Source organism: Passer domesticus, chromosome Z, assembly GCF_036417665.1.
Source record: "Passer domesticus isolate bPasDom1 chromosome Z, bPasDom1.hap1, whole genome shotgun sequence".
Lineage (NCBI taxonomy): Eukaryota > Metazoa > Chordata > Aves > Passeriformes > Passeridae > Passer > Passer domesticus.
The window spans coordinates 80,075,283-80,093,933 of NC_087512.1; positions in this window are offsets into that span (position 1 = coordinate 80,075,283).

Below are 18,651 nucleotides of genomic sequence, written 5' to 3' on the forward strand. Positions count from 1 at the left end.
CCTGGTTTTTGGGGGGTTTTGGGTTTTGGTTTGGTTTGGTTTTTTAGGTGTGTGTTTTTCTTGTTTGTTTTGTTTTCGTTTTTATCTTTTTATATCACTCCTTTTCAGGATGGTAATGGAACTGAAGAAAAAAAACCCCTTTGAATACATAAAGAAAATTCCTAACAGTCTTATGGTGATGCAAAAAGCAATTTTGATCTAGATTATTCTGCAGTACAATTGAAAATATGGTCCTTCTATGTATCAACATTGTTTTTATATGCTTTTATGCCATGTATATTTTCAAGTATCATATTATTCCCCCTTCAAACTGAAATACTGGAGGCTAAATATTTCTATGTTCCAGACTGAAGAAGTAAAAAAAATATTTCTACTAGACCTGCTTTTCTGCTTCTATAAGATTCCTGGATCACTTCTTTTATTAGGAAATATGTATAGAGATTTAAAGAGTTTAAAGAGGGTTTCAGCTAAATGGAACCACTGCAGCGTAAATTATGTTCAAAATGAGGAAATCCATACTCTTTCCCAAAGTTTCGTTAAAAGATTTTGAGCCATGGAGAGGAAATGACTGAATGAGCCCTGTGGCAGTTTCAAATAATTCCTTTATTCATGGGAAATATTCTGCCTTGAAAAATAGATGGGAAATTGAAAGAATATAAACACACACAATTGAGACAAAGCTGTGGAAATGACTGCATTTTCAGCTTGCTAAACAAACAAGAAAAACTCACTTTAGACCTAAAAAATTACATTGTTTACTTTTCTCAGCAAAATCAAATACTGAAACAAATTAACCTCAATTATATTTTATTTTAAAAAACACCTCTGTTTACAATTAATTTCTACACTGACAAAACTTCCCAGAAATGGAAAAAAAAGATAGTAAGTTAGCTTTCCTCAGTTTAAAAGAGGATTTTCTTATAGCCCCATATAAGTCCATGTTTTCATTACAGAATATGATAAAAGTCTTTTATCTGAAATCCTTATTTATTAGTAGCTGTACTGAAGTGTACTGAAAAGTGTGGTGGACAAAAAAAAAAGCCCTGAACAGTGGGAGTTCAGGGGTTTGGAGGATATTAATAGATAGCAGGCTCAGATCTAGACTTCTTTCTCCTGGCACAGAGGTGAGGAAAGATCATGGAGACATTTTTGCCCACAGTTGTGTGTAGTACAGCATAATAATTAGATTACTCAGTGCTTAACCTTTCTATTTTAAAATAACTGCTCTCTAATAGCTGGAGAGACAGCAGAAACCTGTCCTGAAAACCCCTTTTCAGCATCCTCCTCCTCACAGTAAACCATATTTCTTCATCTCTCCTCAGTTAAAGAATATTGCCTGTGTCTTTCATAGCAGTCCTTGTCATGTACTTTTCAATTAATACCTTGCCCAGCTGTCATTTTAATGCAATGCTACAAACTTTGTCTTATTTTTTCAGGCAGATTGACACACACACGCACACATATTAAGAAACCATACTCTTCTACTCACTACTGCTAAAAAAAAAATTCACCCTATTTTCTTTTTTGTTGTGCTTAGGGAGATTACAGGTTGAAAAATCTCATGGTGTCTTCCTAGATTTCTGATTATTCAGGCCTTACAATTTAATTTTAATTGGTGCTTGTAAAAATTCAGAATTGAAAAAGTGTCCCTTAAAATTCCTTATCCTATGTAAATGCAAAGATGCTAATTAGCTTACTTTATATGAAGTCTCCATATCTCTATCACCTTCCCCTTTTCAAGAACATGGATTGAATTATGACCATGATATTAATGTTGCCTGATTAGCATTGAATTTTATTGGCTCTGCCTTGTTGTCCTCATGCACTCTGTGGCAGAATTCAAGGAGAATCACTTAGAAAAACTGCATGCTGTTTTGTTTTTTTTTAAAGTGACTCAAGGCAAGAGTATTAAAAATCATTCATTAGCATTGTACTTTTTATATTTGTGAAGAATCCCTTGAAATGAAATCTTTCTGTGAGATCTGCCAGTGAAATTGTAAACCTGGCAGGATTTGGTTTCTTTAGCTTTAAATCTGGAGGCTGATCTCAGTGCTGCCAGACACAGTTTTTCACCTCCCATTCTACTTTAATTTTCTGCAACAACCTGACTGAATTTGGAGGGGCTTCTGACAAAAACTTACAAAAAAAAAAAAAAAAGAAAAATTCTACTCATTATGATACTCTCTAAAGATTGAAATTTGAAATATTGAATATTGACAGACAATATGATTTTGGTGGCTGCAAACATGTTTGTTTGTTTCTTTGTTTGTTTCTTTGTTTTTAAATTAAGCTTTCTTCTCATGTTAGCTCTAATTCCATTCTACAGATTGATACCCATGGAGATATATAGATCAAAAGAGTAAAAATGGAAGTCACAAGCCAAAACTAAATAAGAAATCATGAAAATTCCACTTCTCTGTTTTTCTTTCGGTTTTTGGAAAGTTACTAGGATTAGAATGCTGATTTAGCACCTTGTTGCATTTTGATTCTGCTATTCCCCTGCTTAATATCAATCAGAATTTTGAAAAGTAACATTAAGTGTATTGAAAGATCATCTTGATTTCTCAATCAGAGGTATATTTCTGAAGAGAGCAAATGAGATAGAAACTGATCATTCCTGAAGATAAGGTTAATCAAGGAAACTGTCATCAATACAGTAAAAATTACCTCTGTAATTTTTTTTAACTCCTGTAAGAAAAAGAAAACAATGGCAGAAGCATTTTGTTTATATTATTTTATTAGTCAAATTATTTTTCCATTTGAATTTTGCTAAAACACAGTTTTTCTCAGAGGACAGAAGTTGTGTTTTGTGTCACTGAGGTCAGAGGTGGTGTGACAAAAACCATGAATATTCTGATCAGTGTGACGTGTTTCCCAGAGAGATGTGGATCCTCCACCCTTGAAGTTTTCTCTAAAAGTCTTGGGATATGGTCCTGGTCAGAGCCTGGCCTGCTACAGGTCTCCAGCAAGATGGCTGGACAAAATGTCTTCCATAGGGACTTTCAATTCCCAAGAGTTCTGTGATTTTTAGTGTATTAGGGGCTAAAATTTAATGTTTCTCTAGTTCAGGGTGTTTTGGTTTAATGGCGCTTAGTTATCAGAACTCCTCTCCCTTGGTAAATCACCTAGATGTGATTAATCTCAATAATTTAATTTTTCAGAACCTGAGCCACTAATTCAGTTTATTTTCAAAGTTCTTTCAGTCCTAATGTCACAAAAAAGTGATTGATGAGGTCCTACCCACGCTGTTGTTTTGCTGTCTGATCACAACACCTTTACCATGGAATTATGATCTGAACATGGTGTAACTGCCCACGACACAGTGTCAGAGCCAGGACCTGGGATATTTTATCAAAAAGTGGCTCAAAGAAGCCTTTTGTGAGAAAGTTTTCCTGGAATAAAAGGCAATTTTGCAGATTTCAAGACTCCCTTCTGTTAATAAGGTCTGCTGCCCCAGTTTTGGATGTTGGCATGGGTCACTGAGGGAGGTGCACACCTTACACTCCTCCCCAGGTGAAACATTCACTGTCCAGGTGAAATCTGGCTGCTCAAAAGTGGGAATTTCCAGCCCTTCAGGCCCAGCTCTCAGATTTTGTAATGAATTAAAAAAAAAAAAAATGGTGTGATTTTGTGTCACAGCAGAGAATAAAATCAGTTTAGATTAAAAATTAGAAAGATGTTCTTCCCTGTGAGGGTTGTGCGGATGTGGAATGGGTGAATATTCACATTATTTGTATTGGAATTAAAAACATAGACAGCAGTCTTTGAAGAGTAGCTATTTATAAATTAATTTAATTAGGGACAAAAAATAGTACCTTCCTCCAAAAATGGTTTTAAGCTTAATTGCTAAGTGGCTGACCTTTTATTTTGTATGAGATTCTGCTTCAAGTCAATTAGCAATAATGGCCAGTTGTACTTAAAGTGAGGAATATGACATTTAGTTTGAATGTGCATTTTTAAGTGTTAATAATTGCAGGCAACAAGATGCTTTAGAAAGTATAATTTTACTGTAGTGACAAAAATATATGATTATACTTTTCAAAAAGCAAGGTCCTTGGTTAGAGAGGAGAGTACAAGAGAATTTGAATTACAGCTTACAAAGCTGCAGAACTCTTTTATTAAAAAGAGTTCTCAACTCTAGAGTTATATTGCTGCAGTGCAGACACACAAACCCTTGCTTACAGTTACAGCCTCACTGAACTCAGAGGTGTTAGATATTCCTTCATTATAGTCATAATTTCTTTACCATTTTCAGGGTTTTAAAAAAATATATTATTTAGATTTTTATTATTATATTTTTTTCTGTTATTACCAGCCAAAAAACTGCATCCAGCCTCATAATGTGCCATTTGAACAGCAAATGTTTGCTTTATAATTTGTAAGCACATGCTGATGAAAAAAAAAAACCAAACTGATGGAATATACAATTTCAGGCCCTCTGAGCATTATACAGTTAAGAGATATGTGCACACTTTTTCTAAATCTGTATTTAAGTGTTCAGATGTCAACAGACTTCTTAGGAATGAGATGTCATGGTGTTCAACTTTAGCACTTTACACATAAAATCTTAAATATCCCTACAGTCATTGGACAGTGTTCTCAGATAGCATCATATTGTAACACACTTTAGACACCTGGGGATTTATATCTCAGTAATAAGACCACTGTCCATGAAGTCTATTTTCATTTATTTTTATTGTATCTTAGGAAAAAAAAAAATCTGCAATTCACTCTGAAAAAAACCTTTGACCATGACAAAAATATTCCTAATTTAAATAAATGCATTGTGCCCATGCAGCAGGAATGCATCTGGGTGCCGCTGAACTTTGGTGAGAATTAGCTGTTTGTCTTCATTTCAAAAAATTTATGTTCCCATAATGCTAAAAAAGGAAAAGAGAAAAATAATTGGCTTTTTTTTTCCATGGAAATCACAAGATTTTATGTGGGTCATATATATTGTCTTGTAAGTTAAATTTAGAGGACATTTAGAAATATTTTTTCTCTTCCCTAGAGCTGGAGATCACCTGCTGGAATCTCCTTATTGCTCATAATTAGTAACAATACTCATGATTAGTAATAACCAATAATAGATAATTGTTATTTATCATTAGTTCTTTGCCATTAGTGACAGTGACATCAGTTCCTTTAGTTCAGTTTACCTTCCTCAGTTTGGAGCTTCTCTTTTCCTTATTTCTCCCTCTCTCTCCCCAAAAGCTACTTCAAAACTTCAGCCATTGCTAAAGAGAAAGAAAAATAATTAAGAAAACATATGAAAGAGAAATAACTAAGTAAACATTTTAATGACCACTCCTGTGCCTTTATATTTGTAGTTATTTATATAATAAATATAACTATAATTTATAGTTATTTATAGTTGTAATTATAGTTATAGTTACAATTACAGCTCCATTTATATATTATTGATACTTGTATTTTCATGCAGTTTCTTCCACTGCTGTATTGCCATTGACATATGCAAATCCAGAATAATATGCAAGAAAGAAACAGAAATGCATGTTTATGGAGTTCTAGTGAACTTCATGTTTTGGTTTTTTTGTTTGTTTGTTTTTTTTTTTTTGGTTTTTTTTTGTATTGGGTTTTTTTTGTTTGTTTTTTTTTTGTTTGTTTTTTTTTGTTTTGTTTTGTTTTGTTTTGTTTTGTTTTGTTTGGGGTTTTTTGTTTTGGTTTTTTTTTTGTTGTTGTTTTGTTTTGGGGGTTTTTTTGTGGGTTTTTTTTTGTTTTGTTTTGTTTGTTTTTGTTTTTTGTTTTTTTAATAATTAAAGAGTTTGCTTTCTCCAGCCAAAGAGGAAGAATATGAGCACAACAGTTGCAGGCTGTGAGGGAGTATCCAGAACAACAGAAAAAAAGCTGCATTGGCTAAAAACTTTCCATTTTCTCCAGGCTTATGACTAAATTACAGCAAAACACACATTGCTTGGATATGTGCCAGTGTAAGTGGCCAAAATAAATCCTTTTAAACACCCAGTTCAGAGTCTCTCAGCCAAACTGATGCTCTACATGCTCAGTAAAGGACTATTTTTTGGCTCTGCAATATGGGGGAATGTCTTAAAGTCTGATTCTTGAGAAATAACTGGCAATTCCAACTGTTTTATTCAAACATTTGCAACTTATGCCTTTGTTTTTCCCAGAGTTTTTGTTTTAGAGATTTTTTTAAGGGTTTTGTGACATTTCCAATGTACAGCAGATGCAAAGTGTAGAGATGAAAAAGGCTACAAATTCCAAACAACAACAAAAAAAACCCCTTGGCATGTGGAAAGTAAATCCATGTAAATAATAGATAGAAATGCATAAATAAAACTTAGCATTGATTTCAAGCAACTGCTTTGCCATGCTCATCTTCTTCAAATTAGGAAAAATTTATGTTTTACAATAAAATTATTGGAATTGTTGGAATTCATAGTCCGTGGCAGTTTAGATTTCCACATACTCTTAGTGGCTAACCTGAATTAGTATATGTGTTCTTGTTTTGCATTGATTCATGTGGACTGAATGAAATACAAAAACTGTAAAGAGAGGAAAAAAATAAAAAAGAAGACATTTAGAAAATCTTTATTATCACGGATATTTGAGCTATTGTAAAAGCACTACTTAATTCTACTTGTAAAGATATGATACCCCATTGAAGGTTTATTGTTATAAATGTATGTGATAACTGAATTTCAAGCAGCACTGTTGGAGTTAGTCACATTCTATGAATGAATTGACATTATCAGTCAAATGAACAGAATTTGTACTAACAATTTGTTTTATGCTGTTGTTTAGATATAGGCAGAATACAAAAAACATCAGGGGACGCAGCCAAATAATGTTCCGTGCAACTGAAGTGAAGGAAATTAAACTGAGGTTAGGTAAATTAAACTGAGTCATTGATGTTTGAGTTTTTTGATAGTTTTCAGAGAGAAATCACTGAGTGAGTCAGGGAGCTTAGCCGTGTGTCAGGTGCCAAGCTTTCATCAAAGAAGAGGGATCTACCAGAAAGGTCATCAGCTAAATTGAGTCTTTGGGTTGTGGGCTGCTTTGCTGTTGCTCTTTGCAGCCTGAACTTTGTAGATCTTGCCTTGAGCAGCAGTTTGAAATTCCTGTAAACCGTTTATGAGCATGCTTAAATGTCAGCCTTCCTGGGAAACTGCGTGGGCATGCATGGGTGAGAGAGGGGAGGCATGGAAACAAAATCCCTGCGCCGACAAGAGGGGCTTTGGTCAACAGTTTCCATCAGATTCTGTGTTTTCACTGAGTTGTTTTTATGGAGAAGCAGTCTGTTTAACTTTCTCAGTGCCTCATTTCGAAGAAGGACATCTCTGCACTCACAGAGCATCAAGGCAGAAGAGGTGAGCTCTCAGGAAATGGGGGTGTGCTCTGTGCTACTCTGCAACAGCTTCCTTCCAAATTGTGGCTGTGTGTTCCTGAGAAGCTGCTACTCCTTTCACTATTCATTTCTTAGGAATCTAATTATTTGATCCTTTTAAAAAATCCAGATATTAATTCCTGGGTAACTGAGTCCCAAAAAAAAATGCAAAGCGAAAACCACAAAACGAGTCAAAAAACCTTAACAGATTTACCCACAAAGGTTCCACCTCCTACCCCTTCCAAAAAGGTGAAACAATCCACACATAACTCAGAACCAATTTTGACAGAGAAGCTGCCTTTCCACACAGCTACTCCTGAAGAAACTGGGAGTTAACTGGGAGCTCCATCCAAAGCTTGTGCACAGGGAGTACAATGCTGCAGAGGTTGCTGCCACCCTGCTGTGTGAGGACAGACAAAGCACGACACAAACAACACAATTCCAGCCCCACAGCACTCACCTGCAGCCTTCTAGGTCCCACAAAAAACAGCAGAAGGGAAGCCCTCAATAAAAGGACAGAAAAAGGGAAAAAGGGACCAAAAAAAAAAAAAGAAAAAAAAAAAAAAGAAAAGAAAAAAATCAAATTTTCCTCTTCTTCCCTAGCACAACACAGAACTGAAAGCCAGGTTCACTCTGTGAAATATACGAGTAATGTCACACAAAACAACCCTTGCAAAGAATGGGAAATTGAAACATCATATCACAGATTTAATCACTGAATTCTAGAAATTATTTGAATACTTCATTCTCTGCAAGACTCTGTCCCTGATTGTTATCCCAACAATAGATGATGTGGAAAACTTATTTCCTCAGTACCAAAAGCAAGAGGTTCCTTAACCTGAAACTACTTTTCTGCACTTAGCTGGAGTATGATTAAATCTTTATGCTCTGTTAAACAGTGAACAAATCTCTTCATGTCTTTTAAGGAATCTCTACAACTGAAAAGATATCAAAGAGATGGGGCAGCATATTTGAGAAGAGTCATTAAAAGATGAATATGTCTTTCTGGTGTATTAAAATATTGTAATTTAAATAATAAATTGCATTATATTATATAAACTATTAAAACTATGTCTATATTTAATGTGTGAGAATGTTATCAAATTTGTGCATAAATCCCTTTTTTTTGTATATGATTTTGCATATAAAAACCAGTAGCTCATGTAAACAGGTGGTTTTGTGCTAATTCTGGTTGATGGCATAATTTCAGTTTCCCTTATCTCATTCAAACCTAATTTGATATTGAAACTATTGAGAGAAGAAATTGTTTATTATCAAGATGCTACTTCAAACTAAAAGCACACCATGAAGAAGTGCTACTATCATCTACTCAACTCATTTTGTAATACAAATTTAATCCTTCCAGAAAGCTGACAAAAGGTGACATTAGCGTTTAGGATGGTGGATATTTGTTAAAATCTGAGAGTGATATGTTTTTATAATTGTTATTTATCAATAATTTATAATTAATTCTCTCCAACATTTATGACAGGAAAAGTAACTGTTTCTCCTTTCTTTATGAGAAGCCACTCCTGCGGAATATCTGAAGATATATTTTTCAGCAAAATTCTTATGCTTTTAGGTAATAATCTTAAAAAGCAGATATGATACATGTTTTTACTAACACTGCAAATCCAATCATATTTCTAAGGCCAAACCCTACACTCACACTAAATATGGACAGACATTCCTGTGTAGGCTAATTGCTTCCATTACTCCATTGCTTGCTTTATGTTCACAAAAAACCACAAGACTGTTAACAAATATGCCTTGTTCATGAGGCTGGGAAGTGAAAAGAGCAAGAAGTAGCTGTGACAGAAGTAATTAAATGATGCCTGGAGATGACAGTCTCACACCAAGTGTTTGGACACATGCAAAGTGCCTGGATGTTTCACTGAATTTCTCCTGAGGCTGCTCTTGTGGTGTCACTGAAAACCCAAAAATTGTCCTATTTTCGCAACGCTTTCTCTGCAAAATCCAGCTGAATAAACTGGGGTATTTTGAGCACCATCCCAGGTGTTGGGACTATTACAGAATCCCTGAGGTTGGAAAAGATCTCCAAGATCACCCTCCTGTGCCCAATGTCCACCTTGTCCCCAGCCCAGGGCTCTGAGTGCCACTGCCAGGTGACACCTCCAGGGATGGGCACTCCAGACCCCCCTGGGCAGTGCCAGGGCAGTTCCTGAGCCCCCTTTCCATGGGGAAATTCCTGCTGTGCCCACCCTGAGCCTGCCCTGGCCCAGCCTGAGGCCGTTCCCTCTGCTCCTGTCCCTGTTCCTGGGAGCACAGCCCGACCCCCCGGCTGTCCCCTCCTGGCAGGAGCTGTGCAGAGCCACAAGGGCCCCCTGAGCCTCCTTTGCTCCAGGCTCAGCCCCTTCCCAGCTCCCTCAGCCTCTCCTGGGGCTCCATTCCCTTCCCAGCTCCCTCAGCCTCTCCTGGGGCTCCATTCCCTTCCCAGCTCCCTCAGGAATTCTCCATTCCCTTCCCAGCTCCCTCAGCCTCTCCTGGGGCTCCATTCCCTTCCCAGCTCCCTCAGCCTCTCCTGGGGCTCCATTCCCTTCCCAGCTCCGTTCCGAACTCCATTCTGCATGAAATTTCCATTTCAAATATCCATTCTCCATTCTCTGAATCAAATACAAAATACTTTTCCTTATGTGAAAACTGTGCCCAATAAGTCAGATTCAAAATTTATCTGAGGCTGAATTTCCTTCAGAATGGCAGGGTATATGGGGCTGCAAATTACTTATGTCAGGCAATTTGTAACAAACCGAACAATGCAAAAGATTTCTTTTTTTATTGTGAGTTGCACATGCAATCCAGCTAAGATAAATGATTGTGTTTAGCTCAATGGATTCCTTGGCTCTGGCTCACCAGCACTCCCAAGACTATTTATTGCAGCAGTTTAAAATATTATCCATTTTTATAGTTCTCTAAATCATTTTCTTATCAGAAGATGGTCTCTGAATTGGAAAAAAATATTGCAGTTGTGTAGTTCATGAAAAAGTCATTAGAAAAAGCAGAGGATGGTGAAACTAGGAGCAGGAATGCTACATAACAATCCTCAAAGTAACAAGTTTATAGACTCTGTGTGACAGATATTTACTGGTGATGAGAACTGACAGTTCCCCACAAATTCACAGGGCATCAAGGGTGATCAGCAGTGATTGAAATGAAATCACAGTTATTTTGCTGATCCTGAAAATCATAGAATATTTAAAGGAAAAAAAAAAAAAGAAAAGAAAAAAGATATTTTCCTTTTTTTTTTTTAACTGAAGAAGATTCTCAATAACAGTTTTCCAGAGCAAAAGATGTTTATGTAGTAAGGAATATGTGGGATAGATGTTCTCACTGAACCTCTAATCAGGACATAATGTTCAGTAAGAAGAAAATAATTTGTCGTATTTTAGTTTTAATAGCCATTTAACATTATGTTAAAAAATTATACGATCAGGAGTGTTGTTGAAGTACAAATATACTGCAATTTTTTAAACATAGACACAAAAAAATCAGCTTTTTAATTTTCCTAGTTTCCTACAATCTGCTGTGAGTTTTAGTAGCCTCTAAACTTCTGCAGACTCAAGGAAAATAAAGTCTCATACTAGTTGTTTTGTCAGACACAGCTGATCATACGTAGTCATTGCTTGAACTGCTATTCTTTGTTTTGGAACTGCTATTCTCTGTTTTTACACAGAGAAATTAAAATCTTATAATATCACTTTTCATTTCACATGCAAATAGAGGTACTGAGTCTTTCAGGAGAAGAAAAACCCCCACAAAAAATCAGCAGGTTTTTGGTTAACCAAAGAACATATTTCTGCCTCTAATAATGAAATTTCATTCTAAAAGTTCATATTTCACATATCAGAAGTAGATATAAATATGCTAATAGTTCTTCTTAATGTCATGTTCACAGGAGCTTTTACATTGTGAAATCAGTTAAATATGTGAGATTCTAACACCTAACACTTAAATCCTGTTTCTTTTCAATAGTTATAGTAACCTGATTTATATCAAAATTAATATTCAAATAGGGTGAAATGCTGGGATTTTTTTTTTCCTTTTTTTTAAGAGTGCTTCACAGCTTTAATTTTAGAAATATTGAATCAGTAAACAGACACATTGATAAAAAATCCAATTTTTTATAATTTGGAACTTAAGGCAGCAGCACAGAAGAACAGGCATAAAGACAAGAGTTCAAAGTAAATCCACAGCAATTTCAGATTTTAGACATTGAAGCAGAACAAATTAGAAAGTGCAAACAAAAATCTTCCACAAAGCTATTTATTTTCTCCAAGTACAGAATTTCCCTCACCCCTCCTCCTCTGCACACTAAAATCAGAGAGGCTGAAAAAACATAGAGAAACACCTCTCCTTTGAATTGTTTAAAATATTAAAATCCAGTTTTTCTGTAGCTGTTCCTCATGTAAAAGTACTTAATAAACTTAATCTTTCTTTACAATGCTTTTCAAAACCAAATTTAGTTCTCTGCAAAGTTGTGAGAATTTTCACTAGCAATTGTTCCATTCTTGTTTGAATTGCCTTACCTTTATAACTTGTTTTTTAGTAATGGACCACGAACACAGTGTGGGGGCTTGCATATTTTCATTTGTTGCTCTTAGCTTATTTTTATTTTTGATATTTAAAAAAAATCTGACTCTAAATCCTAGAGATTCTTCAGACAGTATGAGAGAGAAACCAGTGAGTTACAGTGAAGGCAAATTACCTTTTATATTTATTTGTTGAACCCATCAGACTCCTAAACAATTGTCCAGTTGTCCTAATGGGATTGGAATAATAGATTTGTGTGGTGAGGATGAGAAGTTTGGACTTCTAAATGCATTTTATCAGGAAAATAAAAATAGGAACAAAAAAAGATTAAAAAATCCTTAAATATAAGAAATCAAATATTTCTATGACTTAGGATACCTCTGTAAGTGCCAGGATCAAGTCTTCTGGGCTCTGGCAGCCCCACCGTGCTCCTAAAAGCACTCAAAAAGAGCTGAGGCCCACAAAACATGACAGTGTTCCTAATCTTGAAATAGAAAAGCCAAGGTGTTATATGCCAACCTGTTCTACCCAGCTGAAATGCAAGGAATTTTAATAAATATCACCACATGATCACCTCAGCCCTGAGCAAGGACAGAGGGAATGTCAGGTGCACGGGAGTGTGTTCACACATCCCGCTCCGAGTGCATTTTTTAATCTTAACTCGTGCTCACAGGACCATTTAGGTTGGAAAAGACCTCCAAGGTCATCCAGTCCAACCTCTGAGTAAGGGTTTATGCAGGTGTGAAGGACGAGGCTCAGCTGGAAGAAACTGGAAAGCTGATGGCTACAGAGAAAATACCAATTTACACCTTCCTCAGCACCTTCACTTTTCTCCTCATTGCTTGACCATCAGAATAGCCCAAGCATTAAAATCAAAGAATCACAAAATCCTTGTGGTTGGAAAAGACCTCCAAGACCTCCCTGTGCCCAATGTCCACCTTGTCCCCAGCCCAGGGCTCTGAGTGCCACCTCCAGGTGACACCTCCAGGGATGGGCACTCCAGACCCCCTGGGCAGTGCCAGGGCAGTTCCTGAGCCCCCTTTCCACGGGGAAATTCCTGCTGTGCCCACCCTGAGCCTGCCCTGGTCCAGCCTGAGGCCGTTCCCTCTGCTCCTGTCCCTGTTCCTGGGAGCACAGCCCGACCCCCCAGCTGTCCCCTCCTGGCAGGAGCTGTGCAGAGCCACAAGGGCCCCCCTGAGCCTCCTTTGCTCCAGGCTCAGCCCCTTCCCAGCTCCCTCAGCCTCTCCCGGGGCTCCATTCCCTTCCCAGCTCCCTCAGCCTCTCCTGGGGCTCCAGCCCCTTCCCAGCTCCATTCCCCTCTCTGGCCACGCTCCAGCCCCCCAGTCTCCTGTCAGGAGGGGCCTTTCCCAGCTTTCCAGCCCCTTTATCCCAGCCTGTGTGTTCTCATCACTGTCCTCTTCCAAAAGAAACCATTTCATCTGTTCCTGGGGTGTTTGCTGCTTGTGCAACATCTCTACAACCTCTTCAGCCAGCTGTGGAACACAAGAAATGGCAAGGCACACAAAACGTGGCCAAAGTATGTCTTGAACCATTTTAATCTCAACCTAAAGATGAGCACATCACCCACGCCAGGTATTCAACACTCATGGCAGGCTGTCACTATATGGTTTTGTATTTATGTTTGTGTTCTGGGTTGAGTTTTTTTGTTGACTTGCTTGGGTTTTTTTTGTGGTTTGTTGTTGTTGTTGTTGTTGAAGAGTTTGTTGCTTTTGTTTTGTTTTGTTTAACATGACAAATGTAATTTTGAAGTGAAATTCTTTTATAGAGACAACAGCCATATCAGTAGAAAGAGTTATTATGCAGGGAAAAGTTTTTGTTTTGTTTTGTTACGTTCAAAATCACAGGTTATGCTGTTTCTCAAACCATTTCCACTGTCATACCTACTGTCCAGAAATTAAAAACACATGGAAAGAACTTGTATCAAAAAAGACACCAATCAGAATGAAAATCTTCTAGTAAAGAAGTTCCAAAGCTCTTTCATGTGACAATAGGAGTCACCTACTAGTGAAATAAATAAATAAAATCTGAGCTTAACTTTCAGATCCTTTTGGTTGATATACAAAACAGAGAGCTGCTGCCAGAAAGGAGGAGAAATCCTGCATAATGTGCAATTCTGACCTTCAGTTATTTGGAGAAAATAAATGTGGACCCCCACTGTGATGTTTTTAGGGAGATGCATCTTTAGGACAGAAAAAAAAAATCTTTAAGAAGCACCTTTGAGTGATATAACTAATCATGTTAGATTGAGCTGAGTTTAAGTGCTGTGCTGGTAGCTCTCTGATTGCACTGCTTCTGCTCTTACCTATCCAACAGATGTAATTTTATGTCAGCAGGAGACTTTTCCACATCCTCTGGCCAATTTACTGGTACCAATTCACAGTTGCCACTGGGCAAGGCAATTTGCAAACATTTGGTGAGCTTTCATTGATGAGCTCCTGAAGCTCTGTATTCTCAGTCACTAGAGCTTCATATTGGTTCAGCTGGGACCTGGTCAGATGTGTAATGGCTACAAAACAACTAATTTTCAAAACAAAAGCATTAAAAGCAGACAGGAAAGGGGAAGTCTGAATGCCTCCAAGTTTTTGTTTCCCTGTTGAGTTACATTGTTCTGACTAGAAAATTAATACTTATTGCTTTTGGTGTGTTCTGGGAATATGAATGTCAGCATGCATTCAGGAGGCAATATTATTAATATTTCTTTTATGCTCACACAAAATGTTGTTATAATTTCTCAGGAAGTGAATCATTTGATGTGTGACTCTTCTGGTGGGCCACCGACTACAGCAATGCTTTGTGGAGACATTAAAATTTTCTCTGTTCATCCAATGCTCAGCTCCTCAACTATGGGCAAAACCTGAACTAAATAGCCCCAAATTGCTGTAATCCCTCTTCTCTGGCTGTCAGTTTATCACAGGATGGATTTCTCCTGCAGGCACCTCTCCTCAGTGGCATTCTGCTGAGTTGTGAGCACGAGGGTTGCATTGGATGCTCTTCTTAGGGACCAAAAAAAACTGAGGCTGCATTCACAGTGAGACACTTCAGCAGGAAATGTTTTTTTCATTTCTGGGCTGATTTTGTTTCGTGTGACAAGCGCCATGGATTGATTTGCTTTAATTGTTTATTGTGCAATCCTTACCAAAGTCATTCCACTGGGAAACCTTTCAGACATATAAATAAATAAATTATCCCTTTCCCAATCGCCTCTGAAGCACACACCTTCTATTGACATTTTCTTGGTTTCTTTTAAATGCTTCCTAATATTTGGGTCTTCAGGGACCCTCTGAACCTTTCAGTCTGTCACGACATCCTTCTTTAGTCCTTGACCCATATGCAGCTCATGCTCTAAGGGCTGTATTCAACACCTACTTTTCTTGTCCCCTCTCCTTTCTGCAGAGTTTTATCCTTTCCAGTTTTTTACAGGGATGTTTTTGCATTGAGTACAACTGTGAAATATTAATTAAACACTAATTACAAATATTTTATGCTTTGAAATTATTTAAACAGGTATTAAGAAGCCTAGAAAAGTCATGGTTGTTGCAATGTCTCCTCCCTCCTCCATCTCATATTGTGGAGCTGTTCATAACATGTCTGTAACAGTATAAATCACAAAATAAGAGTAATGTGCAATTGAGAATTTGAAAAAAACAGCAAGAAACCTGAGTTTCAGGACTCTGTTAGTTTTTTTATGGGTTTTTTGTTGTTTTGTTGTTTTTTGTTGTTTTGGTTTGTTTTTTTTAACTTTTGGTTTTGTTTTGTTGGTGTTTTGGTGATTGTGGGTTTTTTTTGTTGGTTTTGGTTGGGGTTTTTTGTTGTTTGCTTTGCTATTTGTGTGAGTTTTTGTTGTTTGGTGTGCTTAGGTTTTTTTCGGCGGGAGAGTTTGGTTTTTTTTGGTTGGTTGGTTGGTTGGTTCGTTGGTGTTTTTTAGTTTTTTGTTGGTTGGTTGACTGATTGGTTGTTTTGGGGGTGTTATTTTGTTTGGTTTGCAGTCCCTGGCTCAATTTCTGAGGATATACATCATCACAGGAAGATTGTACAGTTCAGTGAGATATTCCTTACTTACAGCTGTAGTTTGATCAACACAGTTAGGAAGGAGAAACAGTACTAGAGAAATTTGGCCTAAAATGATCAGTTACGAGTCTAACTTTTTGTCCTGGTTCTGTTCAGAGTTACAAACTTCAATATTTAGAGTTTCCTGACATCGGAGTGATTGCTCTGGTACACCGGTGGAGGCACAGGCAAACCTGTCTGTATTTGGTTGTGTAATTTTCAAATTATCTATTTTATAAATTATTTGGCTACTGCAGCGCACTCTGGTTACCACTTCAGTTTGCAAGCACTCAAAACCAAAAACAAACAAAAAAAAAATTCTTTAAAATTACATTTATTCCCACTGACAGAATGTTTTTGTTGTCCATTACTGTCTTCTGACTTTCTTGGTCTACAAAAGCAACTCTATGTCTTCAATATTTTTGAGATACTTGCCATATTTTCTTCCAAGATTTTAGTCAGCTTATATGATAATTCTCATTTGCCTACATCCAAAGAGAAGTGTTGTCAGGAGGAGAAGCTCACATTCACCAGATCCTTGTTGCATTGATATATTTTGATATATTTTCCTCTAACCATTTTAGTAAATGATTTTGAAAAAGCTCATAAGTAAACAACTTTTGTCCAAATCTCATAATACTCAGATCTGACCAAACAGATCTTCAAGATTTTTTTTTCTCTACCCAATTCTGGAAACAACGAACGATTTCTAGACAATTTCCCAAAATGAGCGATATTTTTGGAAAGACACAACTTCCAGTGAACTTTAAAATTTCAAACTTGTTTGGATAAAACAGAATAGAATTCCATTTTCTTATAATGAAAACATTAATTTTTTTTAATCTGTTTCATAACAAAAAAAAGAAACATTATGCATTTTTGAGTGTCTTAAAGTACAAAAAAAAAAATCTTTCCAGTGATATTATATTTTTACTATATCCCTGGGTTTTTGTTTTACTTTCATTACAGAAACCTGCAACTTTGGACCCTCGGGAAAAAAACAACCCCTTGACTGCACTCAGGTTAAGTTTTTATATTAAAGAGTGTTCTGACTGTTCATTCTGAATATTCTTCTCATTGTAAATTATGTGACAGCATTTCTCAAACTCAAGAAATTTTGATACTTTAGAAGGTTTAGAAGAATTTATCATGTTCTCACTTTGCTTATTGTACATTCCTGAATCATAGTTAGGCTTGTGAGAAGGGTGAGGAAAAGGTTGTGAAGACTGTGACAGAAGGACATGAAGTTCTCAATAAAATGTGAGAAACAAAATGTTAATATTATTAAAATAAGATCCTTGACCCATTGGACTTACAATGAAAGATGAACAGCTTTGTTAATTTACAGACTTGTTCAAATTTTAAATCACATGTGGTAAAACCAGAAATTTAATTCCTTTCATTAATATTTCATTAAAAATTAAATGCAGTAAAGCCATTTAGATATTTGGATATTTGTAATGACATTTTAAAATAAACATTGTCATTTCCTACACCAACATATCTAAAATTAAATGCCTACTGCCACATACTGTCACTGTTACATAAATCCTAATGCTGCACTCTATATAAAGCTATTTACAGTAGTGGTTTATTAATGATCTATTAAATATTTCCACCTAAGTAAGTGTTGGAAACATACTTAAGATGGCACATGAAATACCACTACACAGTTAATTAATGAGCATTTATACTTGTATGGTTTAATACAATGAAGTTAAAACCAGCTGTTTTACTAAACCTTTTGTGATCACTGTTTGCAGGTGATGACACACATTCTCTACTCCTAAACACTTGAAATATGTAAGATAAGACTGTGTAGAATTTCATAGTCTAAATTGCAATATATAAACTATTTATGCCCTCAAGTCAATGTGACATGAGCATTAGTTAGAGAAACAATGATTTGCATCTGCTTTGGCATTTTGAAGTATTTAAAAACTCACAGAACAACTGTATTTTGTACCATCACCAATTATTTTTATAATACAGTAAATACTGCCTGAAAATTTCAGTTTTGTTCCAAGACAAGAAAGTGGAAAAGTTAAAAGTATAAAACACAGGTCATATTGTCGAGTTCTTCCTTGTTCACTCTTTTAATCATTCTCTGTTGCAGATAGGCCGCAGCTGTGTCTGCTTGTTGAATGATTTGCAGCTGTGACCCCCTTGTCTTTTCCTCCTCTCTGAGAAATCCACAGCAGCATTAACCAAAGCTCCATTGAAAACAAACTGCTTCTGCAGGGGAATATCATCATGAGAGGTTGTTGTGACACCCCTGAGGGATGGGATGGCATCCAGAGGGACCTGGACACCCGTAGGGGATCCCGTGGGGATCTCAGGAGGTTGAACCAGGCCAGGGCTGGTGCTGGCCCCGGGTCAGGGCAGCCTTGGGATGGATCCAGGCTGGGCTGAGCAGAGGGAGCAGCCCTGGAGGAGCCCTGGGGGTGCTGTGGGGCAGGGCTGGGACCCCAAAGCTGGGCTGTGCTGGGACCCCAAAGCTGGGCTGGGCTGTGCTGGGACCCCAAAGCTGGGCTGGGCTGGGCTGGGACCCCAAAGCTGGGCTGGGCTGGGACCCCAAAGCTGGGCTGGGCTGGGACCCCAAAGCTGGGCTGTGCTGGGCTGGGACCCCAAAGCTGGGCTGGGCTGGGACCCCAAAGCTGGGCTGGCCG